The sequence below is a fragment of the Ovis canadensis genome, chromosome 6, assembly GCF_042477335.2.
Source record: "Ovis canadensis isolate MfBH-ARS-UI-01 breed Bighorn chromosome 6, ARS-UI_OviCan_v2, whole genome shotgun sequence".
Taxonomy (NCBI): Eukaryota; Metazoa; Chordata; class Mammalia; order Artiodactyla; family Bovidae; genus Ovis; species Ovis canadensis.
This window is the reverse complement of record NC_091250.1, coordinates 60,799,690-60,822,703: the sequence shown is the minus strand read 5'-3', so window position 1 is coordinate 60,822,703 and position 23,014 is coordinate 60,799,690.

Below are 23,014 nucleotides of genomic sequence, written 5' to 3'. Positions count from 1 at the left end.
TATCAGATTGCAGAACCCCGGCATTCATGGTGGCAGTGCCCCTTCCCCTCCCAGCCCTTTAGCAGCAGAAACCCACACCCTCACATGGGGTCATGTGCCAGCAAGGCCTCACCCTGTACTGGCTGGGCTCTGGGGGGTGGGGGTCTCTGGCTGATCCAGAGGGACCAGGTTTGGAGCCAGACACAATGAATCCCCATCCACACTCAGGGGAAATGGTGATCTCTCTGGTCTGGACGGTGTGGAAAGCTCATGGGGTCTGGTTTTGTAGGCGGTTCCAGGTGGATGGTCTGCCTGGCCAGGGGGTTCTCTTCAGGGTATATGAAGTGGAAGCTTTCAGGGGTAGCTCTCCAGTAAGTTCTCTTCCGGCTCCAAAAGTAGCACACTCATCTTATACTGTATTGCGTTTTTTAATAATTGTTTGCCAAGTCATGAGTAGGTAGATGTTTTGTCACAAATATGAATGTGTTTGTTGTTTCCAGACTTTGAGCAATGCAGATCAAGGCAATAAATAGCACTTAGAGAACAATGCCCAGGGTCACAGCAGCACTCGTGGGGACGTTCTGGGACTGCAGGCTCAGGGCTTCCAGCCCAACTCACCCACACACAGTAGCATTGCTGCTCCAAACTTTCCTACTAAACATGAGTGAATAGGGTAAAAAGTGGTTTATTTTCATTTTTAAGCACAAATCATTCTTTTTCCTATGTTTTTTGCCTTCCTGGTTCATTTGAATTGACTACAAATACCAGATCCTCAGGCTTCTCAGGTGGCTCAGTGGTAAAGAATCCGCCTGCCAATGCAGGAGACATGGGTTCAATTCCTGGGTCAGGAAGATCCCCCGGAGGAGGAAATGGCAACCCACTCCAGTATTCTTGCCTGGAGAATCCCATGGACAGAGGAGCCTGGCTTGCTGCAGTCCATGGGGTTGCGAAGAGTCAAACACGACTTAGCAACTAAACAACAAACCCAAATCGTCACATCAGAGGCTGAAAGTGGGACAGCTCTGCCTTTCCCCCCAGCTGTCAAGATGGACTGGCTATGCTTTCTGGCACCTAGAATCCCTCAGATGAGCCTGGCAGAAAAGCAGGCACTTGACAAGAAGTGCAGGAGGCACTTAGACCATCCCAGCATTTGCGCCAGGTCACGGTGATGATCCTGATTCTAGCTGCTGGTAGAGGAGGCAACAGGACATCTTCTCCATTGCTGCCTCCTCAGAGCAGTGACCACCTTCTCAGCCTTGCCTTTCAGGGTGGAGTTAGGGGCTGCCCTCTGCCCTCACCACACTGGGAATCATTGCTTGGAATCTGGAAAACCCGGGAAGCAGAGGGGACAGGGCTGGGGGTGGGTGGGGACTTGCTGAGTCCAGATGAGACATCGGAGGGTGAACGAAAAATCTAAAGCAACTGGTGGTGAGGAGGGGTGTGGGGATGAGAGGGTGGGAAACCCATCAGCGGCAATCAGTTTTTCTTTAAAAAAAAAAACTGTAGACAGGATGGGAATCTTCAGTCTACAGAGTCCCCATGCCGAGGGACGAGGTATTTGTTCTGGCCGACTTACCAAAACAGCATAGATGTTCTTGGCACGAGGCTGTGGAAGCTTTGCTTCATTAATCTTACTGCTCCCTCCAAAGAACCCTAAGAAACAATTCCTGCAAGAAGCTTTCTTCCAGTGATAATGGAAGTAAAAAACAAATAGAAAAGCCCCAAACAACAACAACAACAAAAACCCAACGCAGAGAAACATGTGGGCCCCTCCCCCGTGGGGCTGGCCTTAGAAGGCATTGCCCTGGCTTCTCCATGCCTCTCCATCAGCCACTGGTTGATCATCTTTGCAGTTGATTTCTTCTTTATAAACTCAGTGTCTAGGCACCCATGTCAAGTCCCTCCGTACGGCCATGTGGCCAAGCCCCACAGCCTTAAAGGGAGAGGACTTGTCCCCAGACTCCATGGGGTCAGGCATAGATCTCTCACAAACACTCGGAAAACAAACCTTAGGTGTGAGTATCATGGTGTTCTCAGGACCGTGATTAACAACTAAGAGCTACAGAACTGCTATTACATGCAAGACCCTTGTAATTCTGCTAGAAGTTACAAATAATTTTCTGTTCTAAGGATTGTTTTTACCTAGCATAATGGATGAAGAGACAACCCTGCATTTTGGGAAAACGTTCTGTTTTTCCAGTGTACAATTGTGTTCATCTCAGTTTTTCAGTTTTTGAAGGCATACTGGAGGGCAGATACTATTCTAATTTTGGAGAAAGAAGTAGACACAGACAATCTTAAGTCAATTGCCTGCTCAAGATTATCCAGTTGTGAATGACAAGGCTAGAGCTTTCCTCTGAGCAGCAAGTTTTGTGTTCTCTTTCTGTGACACTGCCATGCCCTCCCAGTAAAGACTTTTTAATCCCGATTTTGACTATACCAGCACCTTGAGATAAAATAAAAAATGCAACAAAATGTGCGTAGACAGAGGAAAAATCGTCCTAAACAGACACCATTCAATCAATTGGTCCATTTAATAATTAAACACTACAGAACTGCAGTTCTGTGCAAGACTCTCAAATCTGCCGGAAGTCACGGATAATTTTCAGTTCTTAGGAGGGTTTTTAGCTAGCATGATAGTTCCTCCCCACCCCACCCCCTGCCCCTTCCCCAAGTTAGCTATGGTGAGGGGCTGTTAAAGTTAAGACACATCTGGTTCTTATCACAATGTCCATAAGGTAAACAAGAAGAGTTCCATGAGGGAAATGCCAAAAACCTCCAATGCACGAATAATGATGAATTGCTCCCGGGCAGTCATCAGCCTTTGTGGAGCATGCTGGAAATGGCAGTGTTGCATTTTTCTTCCCCATGGAGTGAGAGGCTGTGTATTTTTAGGCAAGAAATCAGCATGGGATGCTGGAGGTTTGGCTGCCAGGAGCACTCACAATGGAAATTTCTCCAACCTGGGGTATAATGAAAGAGAGACGAAAGTCTGCGGGAGGGGAGTCTTATTTGCATGCCATCCAAAGAAAAGCTCTTTAGCCAGCTTCCCCATTCTTCTGCAAAGTTAACAGCCCCACGATCACCGTTTTGGAAGAGAATTCTTTAATTAGAGTGTGGTAGAAAATTCTGTTAAACCGGATTATGGAGTGGGCTGCTGTAATCTAGGTGTTGATGCAGTGAGCAAAGTGACCCAGACCTGGGGACACTGGAATAGGCAGAAAGGCAGGGCAGATGGCTGTGAAAGAAATGCTTTTGGGAAAGTAGAAATAAATTGGAAGAAAATGAAAAGTAATAATGGTATTCTTTGCCTCAGCCAGACAAATGGAGGGTGGAAAGACCAGGCAAATTTAACAGTATCCCAATTATTAAAGAAGGGAACCAGTTGTGATGCTAATTAAAATGAGAGTTATATTGTAAAACTACTTAGCTCTACACTGAGGCACTCTGGTCCTGACACTATTCCACTGCTTGTATCAGAATCTCCCTTTTTCTGGTAGGAAGCTATGCATTCTCTACCAATCTCTTCGACTTATCAGGAATATATAGGAACTGTGGTAAAATTGGCCAGGATGCCATCTGGTACCATTTTATGGATTTTAAATACATAACTTAAATCAAATAAGAATAGTTTATATGTATATGAAAGCAAATTTTGCAATCTATAATGCAAGCTACCATGAATTTTAAGGCTGAATACACATTTAGCTTTGGCAAATAGACTTACTGAATGATGTGCCTCTTAATTCAACATATTCTGTAAGCCTATGAATAAAAAGTAGCCCTGCCTGATATGGCTTGGATTTCTGGCCTGCTCCAATCTGGATACGCCTACTTGAGTCAGAGTTGAAGGGCTGCCCACAATGGGCTCCTGAGGAAGGGCAGTGTGTATCCATCCTCTTGGTGGCTTCCTCCTCTTTGACATGGAAGATGGCCACAGCAGGGGCCTCTTGCTGCTTCTACTTGCAAACTTAAAAGCCACGAAGAACTTTTACAGTCACACTTCTGCCAGATCTGCAGAATCATAATCTTGATAGATGACAAAGAAGTCTAGGGATGTTTGGGTATTTTCTGATTGCATTGCTGGTGAGAAGGGGATGATGTTACAAGACCCTGCTGGCTGGGTTGAACCATGATCATCTTGAAGGCTTTTGATTTGTTCTCTGCATGTCTGAGACCTAAGTGGGTACCCATTAATCATGCAGTCAAAGTTTGTCCCCTGTGCCTATGTCTTTAAGACCCATGTGGTTTAATTGAACAAATAAAGGGTCAAAGCCTCCAATCACTTATGACTGTGTCCCTTGTGTGTCAGGTACTTTGATATACTGGGGGGCTTTTTAAAAAGCAGAACAGAGTTCTTGCTCTAGTGGTAAAGAGGAAAGTAAAGAGGAAAAGTCATAATTGCATTAAGCTATAATTACAACGTGGAGTCTAGGGGATATTCTGCAAAGCAATGTACGACTCATTGTGCAATGAATGGGACAGGAGGGATGACAACTAAATTAACTACTGGTATGATGTATGCCCTGAATTAGTTTAATATATGACCACACCCAGTGGCTCAGCAGGTAAAGAATCTGCCTGCAATGCAGGAGACACAGGAGTTGCAGGTTCAATCCCTGGGCCAGGAAGATCCCCTGGAGGAGGGATGGCAGCCCACTCCAGTATTCTTGTCTGGAAAATCCCATGCATAGAGAAGCCTGGCGAGCTACAGTCCAAAGGGTTATAAAGGGTCAGACATGACTGAGCACCAGATGATGACCACATCTTAAAAAGAAACACGTTCGTCGGCTTCTAGTTCCCATGGGTCAGAAGTCCTGGCATTGCTCACCTGGTCCTCTGCTTAGGGTGTTGTGAGGCTGCAGTCAAGGTATCAGCCAGACTGCGTTCTCGTGTGGAGGCTGATGGAAAGATCTGATTTCAAGCTCATTCAGGTGGTTGGTAGAATTTACTTCTTTGAGATAATAAGACTGGGGGCCTGTTTTCTTGCCAGTTGTGGTTATGAGAACACCTCCAGCTCCACAGTTGCATGCCCCCAACCTTCACCATAGGTCTCCTCACAGCGTGAACCTTTGGCTTCTTCGTGGTCATCAAGAATCTTGGGCCTGATGTCCTGTCACCTTTGCCTTGTTCTATTGGTTTGAAGCAGGGCACAAGTCCCGCTTACTCACAGGGAGGGGGTTGTAAAGAATATGACCCCTGGAGACAGATCACCTTAAATTGTGTCCACTACAAGCACCAACCAAACAGAATGGAAGCCCCACTGATCATAGTAGACACTAGTCATACACAAACTTGACCAGCATATTCCAGTCAAACATGAGCTATGAACACAGATGATACAATCGTGGGAGAAAAGGTCACTTCAGGTCAGGGCAAGAACTCTTGACCAGGATAGAGGGGAGAAGGGCCTGGTTCCTTTTCCTGGTTTCTGCTTGGTGTTTGTGGGGAAGTGCATGGAAGAACTGATTTTCTCTAATTCTGCAAGTCAGAAGCTCATTCATCCCAATCTCTCAGTGCATTTCATCATAGAACTAAAATGCTCCATACACATTGCCTGGTCCTGACCATGTGCCCATGAGATTATGGCCAAATTTAATCCATTAATTTGAGGATGTTTCGAAACCAATGTATACCCATGCCATACCTCCCCACACACATACCACACCACACACACGCACGCAACATACAAACACATCACACACCATGCCACATCAGATACAAACATACAAATACGTACCATATGTACTAAACCCCTACAAGCCACCCACCACATTACTACACCCCCCAACACACACATAAATACACATACACATTGTATAAGTGAGGGGTACCATTTCTGCAAATAGTGCTTGACTAAGTTAATATACATTTCCTGAGTAAACATTTGTATTAAAAGGAGAAAATATTTAGTTGAGCTAAAAAACCAATGGGTGTTACTTGAAGGTATTTGAGCAATGTCTTGACTAAGAATTGACTAAAAGACACTTGCTCCTTGGAAGAAAAGCTATGACCAACCTAGACAGCTTATTAAAAAGCAGAGACATTACTTTGCTGACAAAGGTCTGTATAGTCAAAGCTATAGTTTTTCCAGTAGGCATGTATGGATGTGAGAGGTGGATCATAAAGAAAGCTGAGTGCCAAAGAATTGATGCTTTTGAACTGCGGTGTTGGAGAAGACTCTTGAGAGTCCCTTGGACTGCAAGGACATCCAACCAGTCCATCCAAAAGGAAATCAGTCCTGAATATTCACTGGAAGAACTGATGCTGAAGCTGAAACTCCAATACTTCGGCTACCTGATGCAAAGAACTGACTCATTTGAAAAGACCTGATCCTGGGAAAGATTGCAGGTGGGAAAAGAAGGAGACGACAGAGAATGAGATGGTTGGATGGCATTGCTGACTCAGTGGACATGAATTTGAGTGGGCTCTGGGAGTCGGTGATGGACAGAGAAGCCTGGTGTGCTGCAGTCCATGGGGTCACAAAGAGCTGGACACGAATGGGCAACACTAGACCCCTAGAATCAATTCTTGGCTAAGAATTGAGTACGGAAGAGGAATGCAATTGCCTTAACTTCCTTAACACTTCCAAGAAGAAGTCTTAGTGACAGTGTGGCTTATTGGCTGTGGCTGACCTAGAACAGGGTATCAGTGCTCTGAAGGCCGTCCGGGATACCTCCGAGACATCCTTGTCAATTCTTGGGCTTTGAGGTAACTCTCACTAGCTGTGGACTGAATATTTGTTTCCTCTTAAAATTCATATAGACATGATCTCAATCATGTCTGACTCTTTGTGACCTCTTGGATGGTTATCCACCAGGCTCCTCTGTCCGTGGAATTTCCCAGGTAAGAGTACTGGAGTTTGTTGCCATTTCCTTCTTCAGGGGATCTTCCTGGCCCAGGGATCAAAACTGCTTCTCTTTCATCCCCTTCATTGGCAGGCAGATTCTTTATCACTAGCGCCACCAGGGAAGCCCAAAATTCATATGTTGAAGACTAATCTCCAGTGTGATGGTATTTGGAAGCGGGGCCCTTTGGGAGGTGATGAGGTCATGAGGGTGGAGCCCTCAAGAATGGTATTAGTGCCCTTATTAAAAAAGAAAGAGGAGGAGACCTAGGATCCCTCTCTCTGTCACATGAGGATCTTAAAAGAAGACAGCTGTCTGCAAGCCAGGAAGTGGAGCCTCACCAGACACAAATCTGCCAGCACCTTGATCATAGACTTCCAGCCTCCAGACTGAGAGAAATGAATGTGGTTGAAGCCCCCTGGTCTACTATTCTGTTACAACAGCCCAAACAGACTAAGACACAAGCTTCTGTTCTCTGTCTGAAAACGGTGCCCACTGAGAAATAAGAAAACGCCAGAATAGCATTCTCTAACTGATAAGGGTCACCTTGGAGACTGTGACGTTATCTGCAGGCACATGGGTTTCCTAACACTGAACGCTGAAACTGACTGTTTGGTCGTAGACTGGCAATACAGAGGAGCAAGAGACACACTTGCTCTTGGCAGGCAGACCAGAGTGGGGGGTAGGGTGGGGTGGGTGGGGTGGGGGTGGCGAGATTGGGTTTAGTGCATTCAGTTTCACATCCTAAGTCACCAGTCTCGTTAGGACACCCCCTACCTTGTCTAGGGTGGAGAGGGTGAAGTCGGCATACTGGTACCAGGAGTATCACACTCCTGGGCTCCTTCCATGTGGAGGGAAACATCAGGAGAAGGAAAGGAGCCTTTTCTCCACTACTGTCAACAGCTCAGGGCATGTCAGTATTTCTTGGTCCTTGACTAGATCTGGAGAGCTCGACTTCCTGTTCCTTACCTCTATTTGCAAGTTATCCACAGAGACCATAAAAATATAGTCTTAACCACTTGGCAAAGATGTTTTGGTATAAAATGCTGCTGCTGCTGCTGCTGCTGCTGCTAAGTCACTTCAGTCGTGTCCGACTCTGTGTGACCCCATGGATGGCAGCCCACCAGGCACCCCATCCCTGGGATTCTCCAGGCAAGAACACTGGAGTGGGTTGCCATTTAAATAGACCAGAAGAAAAGGGAAATTTGCCCGCATTGAGGCAGGGTCCTTCCTGCAGGTGATGGAACTACATATACCCCAGTAAAGCTCTGTTTCCCCCACAATCATGTTCTAATTTTTAATTTTCTATTTTATCAGCTTTCATATCATACAGCACCAAATATAGTGAAATATAATGTCATTCCGGGGTCCTGAAAGAAGAAGCAGGTCAACTTTAAATGTCTTTCAGTAACGTAGAAAGTCAGGTGAATTTTCTGGCATTTCATATATTCAGCGAAGTGGAGTATCTGCTCTACTTACTAAAAATGACACTCTCTCCCCACTGTTTCCATCTGCATTTACGTACTGTGGGTACTGCTGAGGTAGCTATTTTCCCTGATGTTTACTGCCAATACATTTGCATTTTCTGTCACAATAAATAACCCAGTAAAAACCTCCAATGAGTAGGTTCCAGCCCCGGCTCTTTCTAAGCATGGAATCGCAGACAATGATTTATAGTCATGAATGCCCAGAGGAAGGGATAAGCGGACACTTGCAAAGGAAACATAAGTGAATTCAAACAAAAGCTCAATGGCTGTTAGGAAATTAAAGATGGGAAAGTTCCACAACCATTCAAGGCATGGGTGGAGAAGGAGGCCATGGCAGGAAGAAGCTCTCGTTACACGGGCTGTGTCTAGGGATGACCCCAGCACCTGCTATGTCACAAGCGTTATGAAGCAGACACTCTCATATCTCCACTTCGCAGATGAGGAAATGGAGACTTGAAGAGTTTGAGGGCTTCCTGGGTCACAGTGCTCAGTTCAGTTCAGTTCAGTCGCTCAGTTGTGTCTGACTCTTTGCGACCCCATAGACTGCAACACGCCAGCTTTCTCTGTCCGTCACCAATTCCCGGAGCTTGCCCAAACGCATATCCATCAGGTCAGTGATGCCATCCAAGCATCTCATCCTCTGTCGTCCCCTTCTCCTCCTGCCTTCAGTCTTTCCCAGAATCAGGGTCTTTTCCAAGGAGTCAGTTGTTCGCAGCAGGTGGCCAAAGTCACACTGCTAAAGAGTGGCGAACTCAGATGACTTGTTCAAGTTAGTACAGTGATTAAGACCTGGAATGGAAACATAATTACATAGTTCACCACCAGAATAGGGTTAAAATGCAGGAAGCCCAGTCAATTTTAACTTCAGATAAGAACTTTTTTTTTTAAGCATAAGGATATCCCAAATATTGCACGGGATATACTTATACTAGTGGCTCAGCTGGTAAAGAATCCACCTGCAAGGCAGGAGACCCAGTTTTGATCCCTGAATCAGGAAGATCCTCTGGAGAAGGGAATGGTTACCCACAACAGTATTCTTGCCTGAGAATTCCATGGACAGAGGAACCTGGTGGACTACAGTCCATCAGGTCACAGAGTTGTACACGACTGAGCAACTTTCACTTCTCACACTTTTAATGCTAACAAATGATCCTTTGTTTGTCTGCAACTCAGATTTAACAGATGCAGTATGCTGTACTTTTATTCGCTAAATCTGGCAGCCCTAATCCAGAATCCACACTTTTAAGCACTACATTGTTTTAAGATGCTCAGCTGGGGAGAAGCGTCCCCACTCTGATTCTAGTTTGTGCACCTGGATAGTTTGCATCGTATGTAAGTGTTTGCACATTATCCTCATAACCAACGGGAAGGGTTGATACCATGAGGAAGCTGAAACCAAACAACTCATGCCATTTGCCTAAAATCACAGAAAATACTAATCATATCCAACCCTGACATGGCACTTGGCCAATGCCAGGTGCTATTTTATGAATTTTTTTACCTATCTTCTCACTTAGTCCTCAAAAATCCTGCAGGACAGGTCAAATCATTATATCCATTCACAGACTGAGCAAAAGAGTCACAGAGGGGTTAAAGAAGTTGTCTGGTCACACAGTCAGCAAGCCTGGCTTTGAACCCAGGAAAATCTGGCATCAAAGATAGTATACTTTCATCCACTGTGCTACATTCCTGCTTTAACTAACAAATACAAAAGAGCTGTAGCTTTGTTGATGCCCAAGGCTGTTCCACGCGTGTTTGACTACAAAGTCCATATTGCTTCTGTAACTCCATTGTAAGTAAAGTCTGCATGTGTGGTATTAGAGCAGGGGAACACAAAGGATGCTGTATAGGAACATGAAAAGCTGAAGAGGTCACCCTTGTCCCCAGTCCTCACTGCAGCAAGGACTCCTGGGGATCAGTGTTGTCTGATTTTGTAAATAAAATTTTATGAGAACTCATCCATAAAAAAACTTTATTTACATGATGCTTTCGAACTATGGTGCTAGAGAAGAGTCTTGAGAGTCCCTTGGACTGCAAAGAGATCAAACCAGCCAATCCTAAAGGAAATCATCCCTGAATATTCACTGGATGGACTGATGCTGAAGCAGAAGCTCCAATACTTCAGCCACATGATGCAAAGAACTGACTCATTGGAAAAGACCTCGATGCTAGGAAAGATTGAAGGCAGGAGGAGAGGATGACAGAAGATGAGGTGGTTGGATGGCATCACCGACTCAATGGACATGAGTTTGAGTATGCTCCAGGAGATGGTGAAGGACAAGGAGGCCTGACATGTTGCAGCTGATGGGATCGCAAAGAGTCAGACATGACTTAGCCACTGAACAACACAACAGAACACAGCCACACTCACTATTTACATGTCACCTGTGGCTGCCTTTATGCTTCAGCCACAGAGCTGAATAGTTGAGACAGAGTTTCCATGACCTACAAAGCCTAAAATATTTACTGTCTGGACTTCTATACAAAATGTTTGCTGCTCTCTGGTCTAAACAATATACGCTTGTGATCATTTTACACATGAAGAAACTGAAGCCCTCAAGGGTTAAGTAAGTTGTTCCAAGTCAAATAGCTAGTGACTAGCTCAGCTAGAATTCCAAACCAGTACTATCTGACTATCAAGTTCAGGTCAAATTGCCCCTTTGATGAGCCAGGTTAAGAATTGATGTTAAGTCATAAGTTGACTTGCACTCCATTTAAACAAGTGAAAAATTAAGCTTCTGTATTTTTTCATCTAATTGACCTAACTTTTTTGTTTTTTTTTTAGTGGATCCCACACCAGTGGGTAAATGTAGGCCAATACAGTAAGCTCAGTCCAATCCTACAGTTTTAATAGTCTCATTAGATCATTCAGGCTGTGGTGAACCAAACACAGTATTTCAGATGTCCACCCTCTGGGCTGCTTCTTCAGGAGAGCTTTCAGGGTCCTCATGGCGCCAGGAGTGGGGTTAAGGAAAGATCTTCGTGTGTATGGAGAATTTTCTCAATCCTGGCTTTGGGACCACTAAGGTCTGGCTTATGCCATCTGTTCTCTCTCAGTGACCTTGGGCAGGTTCCCTTATCTATACAGTTGGAATCATAATAAAAGATCAGTTCAGTTCAGTTCAGTTGCTCAGTCATGTCCACTCTTTGTGACCCCATGAACCGCAGTGCACCAGGCCTCCCTGTCCATCACCAACTCCCAGAGTTTACTCAAAATCATGTCCACTGAGTTGGTGATGCTATCCAATCATCTCATCCTCTGTCATCCCCTTCTCCTCCAGCCCTCAATCTTTTCCAGCATCAGGGGCCCTTCCAATGAGTCAGCTCTTCGCATCAGGTGGCCAAAGTATTGGAGTTTCAGCTTCAACATCAGTTCTTCCAATGAACACCCAGGACTGAGCTCCTTTAAGATGGACTGGTTGGATCTCCTTGCAGTCCAAGGGACTCTCAAGAGTCTTCTCCAACACCACAGTTCAAAAGCATCGATTCTTTGGCACACAGCTTTCTTTATAGTCCAACTCTCACATCCATACATGACTACTGGAAAAACAATAGCCTTGACTAGATGGATCTTTGTTGTCAAAGTAATGTCTCTGCTTTTTAATATGCTGTCTAGGTTGGTCATAACTTTCCTTCCAAGGAGTAAGCATCTTTTAATTTCATGGCTGCAATCAACATCTACAGTGATTTTGGAGCCCAGAAAAATAAAGTCTGACACTGTTTCCCCATCTATTGCCCATGAAGTGATGGGACTGGATGCCATGATCTTAGTTTTCTGAATGTTGAGCTTTAAGCCAACTTTTTCACTCTCCTCTTTCACTTTCATCAAGAGGCTCTTTAGATCTTCTTCGCTTTCTGCCATAAGGGTGGTGTCATCTGCATATCTCAGGTTAGTGACCTCTTTGTCCCCCTGTCAGTCCTCTTGGCCTCTGCAGCCCTGCTTTCCATGGCATGTAGACACTGAGATCCCAGAGGGCCAGAAGCGTCACCATCCCTCCCCTGGAGCCGTGTTGGAAGAAGCCACGCGTTGCCTTAGACCCTGCAGTCTCCACTGGGACTTGGGAGAAGTGGGCCCTGGCTCTTCTGATTTCTTGGCTCTTGCCTCGACCTCTGTGGCACAGCCTCCACTTCTAGGACCTTGGCTGGTCCTTGGCCTCCCCTGCCTCTCTCCCCTTCCTCCCATAATCTGCCAAAGTACAGGAAATGGACCACCCATCTTCTCTGCCTCATACCATGGCTTCTTTTTCCTCTGTCCTAAGGCAGAACTGTTCTAAGCAGTCAACCTCTAACATATATTAAAGCTAGAGGAATTCAGAAAAATCCTTTTCTTTTGACAGTGCCTGGCTATGAAGACTATTGACTTGCTAAAGAGGTCAAGGAAGGCAGCTTAGAGGCTCCAGCTGATCAATGGCCTTTTTCTTCCAGATATAACCTGCTCTTTCTTTCCTGGGGCAACTGGGATTTATTATTATCCCCACTAGAGAAGCACTCTGGCAGGTCCACTAGGTGGTGATGTTGCAGAAGGGAACCGAGCCTGGATGTCTGATTGGCCTGAGTCCTCCAGGGGCCTCCCCACTGGGAGGACTGGAGTCAGGTTTCCTGCCCTCAGCTGCGGTGCCAGCTGGGGCTTCCCAGGTGGCGCTAGAGGTAAAGAACCTGCCTGCGAAAGCAGGAGACATAACAGACTAGGGTTCAATCCCTGGGTTGGGAAGATCCCTGGAGGAGGGCATGGCGACCCACTTCAGTATTCTTGCCTGGAGAATGCCATGGGCAGAGGAGCCTGGTGGGCTACAGTCCATGGGGTAGCAAAGAGTCGGTCACGACTGAAACGACTTAGCATGCAAACACTCTCTATGTTTAGTTGTTTGCTTGCTACCTAGTCCCCACACCACCCCATCTCCTCCCAGAATGTAAATCTCACAATGGCAAACTTTGCCTCATCTTTCAGTGCCTGGGCTGGTATGGATCTTCAATACCAACTTTATTATTTTAGCTCTTGGTGGCTGATCTAACAGCTGGAGGGAGGCCAGGCAAGAAAACAAGTGTTCAGAAGAGGTCAGAAGATCAGAAACCATCTAGAAATAGGGCAGAGCTGATCCTTAACGAGCTCACAGTTCAATGCCATCTTTTACCCTTGAGGAAACAGATGCCCAGAGACAAGGACTTGAATGACACAGGGGGTTAATGGCAGAGCTGACCCCTGGAACCAAGTTCCCTGATCCTGCTTCCAGTCTCCGCCCACCAGGTCACTTTCATGGTGAGTGAATCCACACAAGGCACCGGTGTCTACCCTGCTCGCTAGGTCTTCTAATAGAGTTTAGCTGAACATAGACAAATCGAAAGATGTTTCTTATTACTTCTTTTTATTTCTCTATTAAAATACAGTTAGAGCACGATATTGATTAAAAAAAATATGTGTGGAGGTAGGTTATTAAGAATGAATTTCATTTCAGGAGAGTCATGGGGATCATCTCAGCCTGGGTCCCCAGAAAGCAGGGCCTGAGACAAAAGCTTTATTGCAAGGGGACTGTGACTCCTGGGAGCAGGACTGAGGGACAGGGGGAAGAAGCAGGCTGGCCTGTGACACAGGGACTGCTACCCGATCCCACTAGGAACAGCTAAGTGGCCATGTGACCTGAATTTCAGAGCTCCCTGCTGAAGGGCTGGAAGCATTTATCTATCAGCCCTCAGCCTCCACTGGGCAAGGGTGGCCTGGCAGGCATTCCCTGTTGCCCTCTTCTACGTTGGGCAGTCTCTGGGGTGCCCCATGCCATGACATCAGAATGCATGTCCTCCATCCCAAGGTGGATCCCACACGAAGTGTCTAGTCGCCCCTGGGTAAAGCTGGTCAGCATCTGCCTGGAGCAGGTCACTGCAGAAGCAGCTGGAATGAGAGGTGAGGTCCAGAGAGACTTAAGGAGGATTCAGGAGGGGTCTGATCCCCAAACCTCAGTTCTTTCCCATGCACATGGATGTCAGCGTCCAGAAGATGAAGGTGACTTGGAGCTAGGAGCCTCCAGTGTTTCTGGCTAATCACATGGCCTGGATTTCTCATCGAGGAGTTCTCTAGGAAATTCCATCTGCAGCATCAAAGTCACACAAGTGCAATATGCCCTGACATTTGGAAAGAACTGAAACAGAATTCCACCTCGGGGAATTTGGGGTTGCCTAAGTTTTCCTGCTTCCTTGAAGCTGCAGTAGGTGTCAAGTTTGTCCCCAGATGGGCCCTGACTATATGGAGGGTAGTGAGCAAGCAGGAGCTTAGCCTGTCAGGCAAGATGCCGCAGGAAGAGCAACCTGCACTGACGTGGAACAGTTATCACTTGCTGAGATGATGCTATTTTCAGGCACCAGGCTAAGATCCTAAGAGCCATTTTCTCATCTGATTCTCATGGCAAACCTTTGAGGTAAATATTATTTCCATTTTATAAAGTAGCAGGACTAGCTACATCATTTGCAAGGCCCATGAAAAATGAAAATGCTGGGCTCCTTGTTCACAATTTAAGAATTTCCAGATGGCAACAACGAAGTAGGAAACAAACTGGGGAAACTTCTAAGCAGAGGGAGCCCTGTGTGACCACCAGTGTACATGATCAAGAAGGCGGTTCTGTAAAAGAGGAAACCAGAGTTCAGAGAGGTTAAGTGATCTGGCTAAGATCATACAGTGGGTTAACTATTGGTGCAATGATTTGAATCCACACTGTCTAACTCCACACATTTGCTTAGGCTGAAGGTGGAGAGGTGAACTGGAAAGTGCATTTTATTGGGAGTCAGAAGGCTGAGGTTTGAGCAACTCCTCACTTGCTAGGTTTCCCTACACAGGTCTGGTCTTTACCTTAGCTTCTTCATCAGTAACTTCTGCTCAAAGATCCCTGCCTTGTGGTGACCTGAGAGATGGGCAGGGTGCCAAAAGTTGTCTTGCCTTTCGCCCATGTCACAGACGTCCAAAGGAAGTACCTGATCTCTGGTCAGTCACTCTGAAGTGTTCATATGTCTTTCTGGGGGAAACCTGGAGTTCAGTAAGAGACTCTGGAGGAGCAGGACCCTCACCAAATCACAATTGTGTTTATTGGGCTTCTAGCTTACAGGCTGTAGATGCTGACGTGGGCTGACTAAGCAGAAAAGGAGCTTATTCAACTGCTATTGGGGCATAACCCACAGATTCCCTCTCTCCAGTGCCTCTGAATTGAAGTCTCCCTTATGTCAGTCTGATTGAGAGAGTCTCATGAGGGGAGAGGCCTGACCCATCATATTTTCTGAGTTCTACCATAGAGAAGCCCAGCTCTTAATGCCAGAATGTCCCCAAACAGACCAAGGGTGCCCTAATGTTTGGGACAGAGTGAAAATATCCACGGAATTGACTCCATAATGTGAAGAAGGAAATTGGTTAATCTAATGTTCAGTTCACGTAACAGAAATCCAACTGCAGGAGCCTACTCAAAAGAGGTTCTGCTTACAGCACCAAGAGTTCCGGGGTGGGCTGCATCGGGTTAGTGATGTTGCTCAAGCAACCAATTTCTTACTGCTCCCACCATTCTTAGAGAATGACTGTCAACTTCACGCTTTCAAGAAGGCTGCTCTGCCTCCAGACGTTGTGCTGCTTTCCAGGCAGAGAGAGGGGCGAGGAGCCATGGGCAAAAGGCGCTTGTCAGCCAAATCCCCTTTTTCCCAGTTTAGCAATAGTTTTCTCGGGTGCCTCATCCATTCGACTTCCATTTGTACCTTTGGAGCAGGAACAAGGTAACCTGGGAAGCTAAGGAAAAGGGCATTTTCCCAAACTCAATCAGGATATTGTTAGTACAGAAGAAACAGCATGCAGATATTTGCTGGGCCATTCTAGCAGTGTCTGCCCCAGGAGCTCTGACACCATTATGACTCTGAAACATCCCACAACATCCCAATCCCTACTAGCAGTGCCCAATACAAATATAACAGAAACCACAAAGGCAAGTTATGGTCTACTTCAACATTTTCTAGTAGCCACTTTTTAAAAGTAAAAGGAAACAGGTGAAATGAATCCAAATGTCTTATTTAACATACTGTTTTCAAGATATTATCATTCCATTGTATAATCAACATTACAAACTATTCATGAGATACTGCAGGGTGTTTTTTTCCATGCCAAGTCTTTGAAATCCAGGGTGTATTGTTTTACACTCACAGTGCATCTCAATTCAAACTAGCCTCATTTCAAGTGCCCCATAGGTACACGTGGCTGGGAGCTTTTGCATTAGACGATACATGCCTACACTTAACAAAAGGGCTACACTTAACAAAAGGGTTCTCAGTGGGTATTTTAAAAGAAGTACAGCGGTTGAGCTGTCATATGACTGAAGATGCACTGGCCAAGCTTAGTGGGCAGAGAGGCTGAGGGTCTTCAAAGACCTTGACAATCAAGCGATGCCTAGGACAGTCCCAAAGAGGAGGAACTGTCCTGCCCAAGAGCGGAGAGGTTTTTGTTGTTGTCTGTTTTTTGCTTTACTGAGAATCACTGCTTTAATACATGGAAAGTGCTCAGAGCTCAGTGCAAGTTTATCATCATTAGGCAGTCAAGTGCAACCTTCATCTTCTAGCATAAAAAACCCTCTATATAGTCTGATCCCTACTACTAAGAAACTACATACCCATGCACCCACAATATCCATAATAATATATATGGGTCATTGCTATATCTACCATATATATTATATGTCTGTATATCCATGTATCTCTATCTCTATCTACATCTAGCTATCTCTAGGGTCTACATGTTTCTTTCCATCGGTACTCAAATAGGAGAGTATTATTTATCCCATTGTACAGATGAGAAAAGTAGGCCATAAAAGTTAAGCTGCTTGCTTAAATTCATACAGCTGATGAGAACAGAGCCATGACTTCAGCCCTCTTTGTGACAGATTATCCATAAATCTGGGAGTCATAGGAGGACCAGCGTTACTGGCATCATGGCTGAAACCAGTCCATCTTCGATTTCCAATGATCTGCCAAGCCCTTCCTCCGGCAACAATCAGAACAATCCTCCCCACCCCAGCCTCAAGCTCACCAGACTCTTTCTCTCCTGTCCTAGAAATAAGCTTGGAGCAGGCGGCAAAGAGAACCTTCCCAGCGCAATCGCAGCCCCAACAATGACAACTGATGAGGCACAATAGCGGGATCTGGCCTGTAATCAGTCTCAAACGATGCTCAGCTATTTAGGCATCCATTCTGTGGGCTCCAGAGAGAGTGAGGCGAGAGGCACGTGCCCTCAACTGCAGCTCCTTGCTCATCATCTCATGCACCGCTGCCGGGAAAGGACCCCTTTGTGACAGTACCACAAATTACAGCCCGAGCAATCTGGAATCTCAGCTAGAGCTGATTCTCCTCTTCCTAAAAGAAAAATATGTCTTAAGCTTAATTATAGTCTGTCATTACCAGCAATCTCATAATGATCCAAAGTGCCTGGGAAAATGATAATAATAATAATAATAAATGAGAGAATCAATTTAAATATGAGTTAAAAGACCCAGACAAGTGTGGGGAAGGGAAGTGATGGTGGCATTCTTCATACTGATTGTGAAATGAGGATCAGAGCTTTAGAATAGTTATTCTGGCATGATTGTCAGTTTACCAGGCGAAGGGCTCAGTGTTAGCTTTACTCTTTCTGAATCTTTAATCTTTTTGCTCCAGAATTCACCTTGTAAAATGTAGGGCCAGCTCCCAAGATACACTGATATCCAGAATCAAATGACCTAGATTTAATAAGGCAATGCTTCTCAGATCCCAGGTGGATGCATTGAACAGACTAAAAGTATTCAGTGATTGTTCTTGGCATGTTAGCAAGAAGATGCTGAGGTTTGTAAGAAGACACCTTTTAAGTCAAGTTTTCTTTGTCAGTTTCCATGGACTGGACAATCATTTCCTTTCAGGTACAGAAAACCATTGGGAGCTCCCTCTGGTGGTCACATCAGGAATGGACCTGTGTCTCTTTTCCCACCTCCCCACTCATGCCTCCAAAGCAAAACTGAGAAGAGAAATTGCCCCAAGCTGGTAGGTCCAAGATGGGACATTTAGAGAGACTTCTGGGGAGTCTCAGATGTTATGCTAAATCTTCCTGGATTCCATATGTCCTCCTGAATCCATCAATCTTTGTGAAATGATGCAAATTTCAAGAGAAATTTCTCTTTTTCTAACTTCTTCCTTAGTTATTCTTCATAAATTATTTGCATAAATAAGTTTTTTATAGTGTATATAAATAATTCCATTATTTTCCTTTTATTATTCTGTAATAATTCCTGAAGCATCAAAGAAATCTTTTAAAATTAAGCCTTTGTGCTTAAAAGCAAGATTTTTTTAATGTGAATTCAGCTTTCTGGAATAAACCCTAAAGCATTAGATATGGGGTTCAGATTGGAACATGGAGCTGACTGTGTTTAGAGAGAAGTGGTGGGTTCCTCATTGTGGTCCTCTTTACTAGAATGCTGCCACGTCACAAGAAGAACTTGGATACCGCCTCAAGCAGCTCCTCATTCACTTACCATTGCACTCCTGTCTCAGGAAGGAAATAATGGCCTGACTTACCCATCAGCCCTGGTTTTGAACCACAGGGAATCTTCTTTGTGGGAACAAAGTTAGGAAATAAACGAATTAAAAGTCAATATATTGCACGTAACAGAAAACTCATCTCAAACCAGTTTAAATAGTATACGGAATTTACAGGCATAGGTCAGTGAGAAGTCTAGATGTTGTCTTCAGGTACTGCTTGATTCAACAAACCAGAAACATCATCCAGGATCCCACTTCTCTTCATTTCTCTTCTCTGTCTTCTAAGATGAAACAGCTACTGTGCTTTGTCCATTTCCCCGCAGCTTTTTCTGAAGGTCAGCTGCTGACATTTCTTATATACTCTAAATACTGTTTCCTGCGTCTTTCTGCCAGAGGGCACTCACTATCTCTTCATTGAAGTATGAAGTGTTAGTCGCTCAATCATGTCCAACTCTTTGCCGCCCCATGGACTGTAGCCTGCCAGGCTCTACATGGAATTCATCAGGCAAGAATACTGGAGTGGGTAGCCATGCCCTTCTTCAGGGGATTTTCCTGACTGAGGGATCAAACCCGGGTATCATATACAGCAGGCAAATTCTTTACCATCTGAGCCACCAGGAAGCCAGAGTTAATATTTCACAATCGACCCAGATCAAAGAACAAAAGTTAGAGAGGAAGTATCCCCACTTACTCACCCGCACTGGACCATTATGAGATGTATGCCACACCATTTCTCATCGTGTTCCCAAGGAGCTGAGTCCCCTTTGCCTACAGTGGTCTCACCAATCCAGCCTGCATTGCCTTCCATCCTTTCCCTGTCTCACACCGCTTCTCCCTCACAATGTTTTTTGGAACTTCCTCTCCCCTAAATCACAACCCAAATCCTTTTCTTAGCATCTCTTTTTGGAGGGTAACACAGACTAAGAAAAAAGCACATGGCTTCCAGAAGGGGGACATGGACATTGGACAGCAGACCCAAATGTTACTCTGTCAAGAAACCCTGAACGTGCCCAAGTCCGAGAACCCAGATGCTCCCTTCTGGATGAGGGGCATTTCTGGGAAGGAAACGGGTGAATGAGGAGCTCAGAATCTGCAGCAAGACTGCCAGTGTTTCCACTGTGGCCAGCACATAGGATGCTGGGGGGTTGGTAGGTGAGGAATGGCAGGAGACAAGACCAAGAGGGAAAAGGACAGATAGTCCATTCTATTCACAGGGGAAATCAGAGAAAACAGCCAAAGGAGACTGCTCCCAAAAGTCCCGCTCTGCCTACCTCATCACCCAATCTGAGCTTTGCCTGATTTTCTTGACTGCCCCAGACCTCACTGACCTCCCACACCAACCCACCATCACTCACAATTTAGATGAGGGGCATCTGATGGAAATGTAATGGAAACCCCAGATGCAAGCCACATATATGATTTAAAATTTTTTAGTATCCACCTCAAATGAGGGAAAAGAAATGGTGAAATTAATTTTAATAACATTTTATTGAACACACTATATCACATATATATATTTAACAATGTATCACATGTATCATCCTTTCCAGATATCATCCATATGTAAGTTATTAATGTGATATTTACTTTTTTTAAGAAACTAAGTCTTCAAAAGCTAGAGTGCCTGTCACCCTCACAATACATTTCACTTTAGCCTAGCCTCATTTTAAGTGCTTGGTAGCTGCATGGCTAGTGGCTAATGTGCTAGACAACAGAGAATTGGAACACAGTTTGTTACTAGGAATGCACTGCGCAGCCCTGTCTGCAAGATGAGGGCAGCTCGTGATGGCTCTGATGACCATGTGAGAAGTTTGGACTTTCTCCAAGCTCCAGGGAAAGCTACCAAAAGGCTCCAGACAGGGGAATGGCATGATTAGAGTCACATCCACAGGTCTGCAGACTGAGGCTCTCGATGGATCCACTATGAGGCCTCAATTTTGACACTACGTGGATCTCAAAAAAGCAAACACACATACAGGGCAGCAAAGGAGACACAGACGTGAAGAACAGACTTCTGGACTCAGTGGGAGAGGGAGAGGGTGGGGTGACTTGAGAAAATAGCATTGAAACCTGTACCTTACCGTGTGTAGACTGGGTGCCCAGTGCGAGTTCGATGCATGAAGCAGGGAACCCAGGGCCACTGCTCTGTGACAACCTGGAGGGATGCGGTGGAGAGGGTGGGGGGAGGGGGTTCAGCCGGGGGAGACACGTGGATACTATGGCCGATTCATATTGATGTATGGCAAAAGCCATCGTACGATAGTAAAGTAATTATCATCCAATTAAAATAAATAAATTTATAAAATAAAAGCATTACTAATCTGGCTTTATTAAAGGAAATAAATAAGCAAACACAAATGGAGATCCCATAGATTCGAAGAAGCTTGGCACAAACTTTTGAGTGGACAGTCGAAATCCTTCAGAATCAAGGAGCCTGGAACCCCACAGAACTAGTGCAGCTGAGGCCAGGTTCAGTCCTATGCTCATTCAACAGGCGTTTTCAGAACACCTACTGTGTGCAGGCTTTGGTGTGGGGGTTGCAGAGGCGACCAGGACATGCTCCTCCCACCTGTTCCCATCAAACGCGTACTTAAGAAACTCAGAACCTAGTGAGCAGGGAAAGGAGAGTTCCAGTGCTGAATCCCTTCCTACGAGCCGGGGAAGTACATCACAAAATCCTTAGGATAAGCTCACCCGAAAGAAGTGGAAATTCCAGTGGTTTCCAGTGCACCGAGGAACCGGGAGGAGACGTTATATCTGCCTAGCTCCAACGTGGTCACTGTGCCTTCTAGATTCACACATTTATTATTTGGCGAAACCACATCTCCTGGAGTCACTGACAAACAAAGCAGTGGGGCTTACCTTTGTGGAATTCAGGGGTTTGGGTTGGGGTGGGGGTGCACCCTTGTGGAAGTGAGGAGCACAAAGTCAATGACACCCTAAGTCTCTCCCAGGCCTGGACGCCGCAAACCGCAGATGGCTGATTGGTGGGGGAAGAAGCGAGCACCTGCAGGCCACCTTCGGGAGCAAACTGTCAAAGCAGTTGTGCCTGAGGCTGACCTAGTTTGACAGTGTCCACACACAGATGCTCTCCTTTTCAGGATTTGTTCCGGGTGTTTGTTTATTTGCAAACCACTCTATTTGCTGCTGAAAAATACTCCTCCAGAGCAGAGGCACAACGGACTGTGATTCTCTGTGAGACAGCCCAGCACGCAAGCACTGAAGCCTCCTCCTCGCACCTCCACACTCAGGGACCACCATGGTCTGAATACAGGCAGCACTGATCACTCCTGCAATCCCAAAATGAATCCCCCCCAGGATACATGCTGATTAGGAAGGGCCTCTCAGTTTTTCTGTCTGACTCTGGACTATTTTATGGGACTCTTCAGTTGCAACAGAGAAAACTCAATCCAGACTGAGTTAATCTCTTTCTCTCTCACATACACACATACACACAAAGAGATGTTTTGTTTCAGTGAATAAATAAAAGTATCAGGCATGGCATCAGGCACAGCTGGATCCAGGTGCTCAAGATATCACCAGAATCCAGCCTTCTTGCAAGCTCTATTTTCCTCTGGGTGGGCTTCACTCTCAAGCAGGTTTTCCCCTCACAATCGCAAGATGGCTGCCATGAGTCTCAAGCTTACAGACTCTGCTCCAAGTTGAACCAAAAGAAAGCTTTTTTCCCTCACTACTTTTTAATGGGTATATTGAGGCATAACTGGTATACAGTAAACTGTACACATTTAAAGTATACAATTTGATGAATTTTGATATATGTAGTCACCCAGGAAACCATCTCCACCTTCAAAACAGCAAATATATCTATGACTCAGAAGTTTCCCTGGGCCCCTTGTAATCCCCTTTTATTACTTCTCCTTTTCCCCTATTCCTAAGCAACTACTGATCTGGTTTCTGTCACCCTAGATTAGTTTGCATAGTCTAGAGTTTTATATAAATGGAGTCACATAGTGTGTACTACCTGTGAGGGGAGGTCCTGGGTTACTTTGAGATTAACTGGCCCTTGGATTTCTAGTTACTTAAGGCGGAAGCTGATCTTAGACCTTTCTTCTTGTTTAACATGGGTGCTTAGTGCTATAAACTTCTCCCTAAGTTCTGCTTTGGGTGAGTTCCACAAATTCCAATATGTTGTGTTTTCATGGTCATTTAGTTCAAAATACT